The sequence below is a fragment of the Gobio gobio genome, assembly GCF_949357685.1.
Source record: "Gobio gobio genome assembly, chromosome: 17".
NCBI classification, from domain to species: domain Eukaryota; kingdom Metazoa; phylum Chordata; class Actinopteri; order Cypriniformes; family Gobionidae; genus Gobio; species Gobio gobio.
This window is the reverse complement of record NC_137110.1, coordinates 13,600,539-13,604,185: the sequence shown is the minus strand read 5'-3', so window position 1 is coordinate 13,604,185 and position 3,647 is coordinate 13,600,539.

Here is a 3,647-nt window from a genome sequence, read left to right as displayed (position 1 = left end):
AGATCACGTGAGGAGAGACTGGATTGGGGGATGGAGAACTGGTGCTGTCAGCCAGATGGGACTGATTGTTATTGTGTGCTGCAGGGGTTGCAGTGTGTAGCCTCAGTCTATTTGTGAGTAGCACCACACATGATTTAACTATAAGTCCTGTGTTTACCCTGAAACACTGTCTCTCAGAATGAACCCTCTCCTTATATGAATAAAGAAGGATGAGATGATAAAAGACAAATTGAGACGTGTGGAAGTGAGAGTAAATGACAGGAACGGAAAGCTTTAAGAGAGGTTAAAGTACAGCATAGAAGGAAGGAAAATATGTCAAAGTATTAAAAGAAAACAAGAAATAAAGAGCTTTTCAGACACATTTTTGTCCTTGAAGCAACTCTGTGATAATAGCTGACAGTGTGTGTGTAATTAAGGGAAACTGGTGATGCCTGCCAGGAGAAGTGAGTCTGTGATACTCTACTCTATACAGTTCAACTCAGACAATTTACTGCAATAAATGGTAGGCTACTGTTCGTCAGACCTAAATGATCGGCTTGATGTTAACCATAACCTTAGCCGAAAGCAGTGTTGGAGTGAAGTTCATTTGAAAAGTAATGCATTACAATATTGTGTTACTCCCTTTAAAAGTAACTAATTGCGTAGTTAGTTAAAAGTAATGTGTTATGTTACTTTTGCGTAGCTTTTTCTCACCTGGGGGGTATTCCAGAAAGCAGGTTATGTTTAAGAGTAAGTAAGCGGATAACCTCAACTTTCGGTTCCAAAAACGGAGGTAACTTTCAGGGTTTGTAAGTAGCCATATAGCAACTCAATCTCTGAACATAACCTGCCCCGGAGCTGGTTATGTTCCAGGGTTAGTTTGCTTAAGAGGTATTCAGATGTTTTTTTTTAAATATATAATTAATATAGTTATTAATATAACCAAATTTGTTTCAGTTATATAATACAATATTATATATTTATTCTAAAGAATTAGAATAAAAATAAATTAAAAATAAGTTTAAATTAAAACATATTTATGATTTATTTTATTGTCATCTCACACATGGATCTTCATTCAATTAAATAGCATCAAACAAACAATATCATTTTTTTTTAAGATTACTTACTACACGAAAAGATGATTGGATAACCACCAAATAGGTGGCGATGTGCACTAAGTAGGTTATGTAAATCGCCATTAAACAAAAGAAGAAGAGAAAGTATAATGGCGCGCTTTTTCTTAGCTCTGTTTCCATGGTGAATCATTGATTCGTCGCTCTTTTGTGAATGTCCTGTGTTGGAATATACTCTGAGCTGGCTGAATTTACTCCGGGACTCGTTTTTGGAAGCAGAATACCTTGAATAAGCAAGGTCTGGGTTAATCAACCGAGAGTTCAAGGTATATGTGACGGTAAATTAACTTTGCCTTTTGGAATACCCCCCTGCTGGATTGCAGAAGAATAAGATGCAAGTTTACCTCACTAATAAAAACTGAAAAAAATCTGAAGACATTTTTTGCTTATGGTTGAACTAAATCATCAAAGGTCAACAGCAAGTACATTGGTCAATAGAGTGAGATTAAATACAAACAATTATTTGTTTTATTTAACATACTTTTTTTTAATTAATTTTGAGGAATACTGAATCTTTTTATGTGCAAGTGAGATTAGTGAATGCATGCTCACATATAGTCTAGAACTACAATATCCATGTTTACACACGATGCCACAACGATTTTTCTCAACAGGACAAAAAAGGCGTCAGACAATAAATGCGAAAACAAAGAAATTTGCGTTACTTATTTGAAACTCAGATATTTAGTTGTCATTTTAAAAGTAATGCATTACTTTACTAGTTACTATAGAAAAACTATAAACTAGTACTAGAAAAAGTAATCTGATTAGGTAACTCGAGTAACCAATGCGTTACTCCCAGCACTGGCCAAAAGTAACTGCAAAGTATTTTAAAAGCAGGGGTTTTCAAGCTTTTTAATGCCAAAGACCTCAAATGTGATGATGTGATGTTTTAAAAACCCATTTGTGAGAAAAAATTATTTTATATTATAAAAACGATATGTTGTTTGCAAACTTAAATAATTGTTTTTATATTATTACTGTAATAAAGCCAGGACATATTTTAAATATTACACTGAAAATGCTGACTTCGTTTTTTTTTGTTTTGTTTTACCCACTATTACAGTATTGTAATGTTAGATATATAAAGTTTTCAATTCAATGTACATTTATTTGCATAGCTCTTCTTATAATATCTGAACAATTCTTCCAGAGATGTTGTACAGTTAACTTTGACAGCACTTTTCATGCTTAATTTTTTTTTAAAATCTTGTAGGCATTCACCGTACATTTTTTACAAATATTTTTTTAAGTTAAATAAAAAGATTACTTTAGAGTATCTTTTACAAGAAAATACTATTTCAGTTTTTTACTTCAACATTTCACATTTAATTCAGTGTGTCATTTCTTTGTAATTGTAGGTGAAATCAGAGAAAACAAATGTTGCTACACCATTTTTTCAGAGTACTGTCAGCTCTGGCATGTCAGTTTGAATAGATATCATATCCGATACTGTGGGCATCGCCAACCACCACCAACTCATCTCACTTCCTTTTAATCAATCCATCTCTCTCGTGCTTTTTTTCTTTCTCACTTCATCTAAGATTCAAAATGGGGACAAATAAGGCCTTGTGAGCAGAAAGTGTTCCACATGTATTGGAAACATGATATTGATTTTTGTTTACATGTTTTATTCATATGGAAATTATGTTATAAATACAACAAAAAAAAGTTATATTCTTCTTTATCCCAAGTTTTACTTATAACCCAAGTTTTGTTAAGCTTCTTTTTTTCCCTTTTTTTTTTTAGAAAGGGAAAGTCTGAAATTGTCCGGTGACATTTCCAGATGCCATTTCCCCATCATTTCCACTGTCTCCTTCTAATAAAAAGTGGCAAAAGGCCATAAGGAAGAGATGTATTAGTTATAATTTACAATTATATCAATGCCAGAGCATTAATCTATTTTTGTCTTTTGCTAATATGACAGAAATCATTTTCCCTATCATTGCACAATGACAGGAAATATCCCATTGCAGCTGAGTGCCAGATGTGGATGATAAAAAATGGGAAGTATATTCGGGAAATATTTAGGATTTCGAACCTGCTCTTGGAATTATGCTTTGGCTGTAGTTGTGATTGTATATAGTAACATTTATGTATGATTTTGTCTTGTTTCCTCTTGCTATGTGTTGCAGTGAATATGAGCAGCTGAAAGATTTCATCTTAATCCTCTAATTTCCGTAAGATAAATGTGTTGCATCAGATATTGGACATGTAATCGAAAGAAAACATAAAACTGCACATGCTTCTTAATGTGTCCAGATTTCATTCATCTTCATTCGCCTAATACCCTGGCACTGGTCCAGAATCCTCTATGGCACATATATTCTCAGCAGTGACTCATTCTTGTGTTTTCAGCCTCTCAGAGGAAGCTCTCTTTTTCTCTCTGCAATTCTTCGAGCTGAAATACTGAGAAGAACTTCACAATGCTGCTTTGTCCCTCAAAAACACTGAAGTCATAGTTTCCCAGGCTGCTGCCCCCTGAGATGCCCAGAAGTGATGAAGCGAGAGGAGGGGACAGAGCTTGGTAAA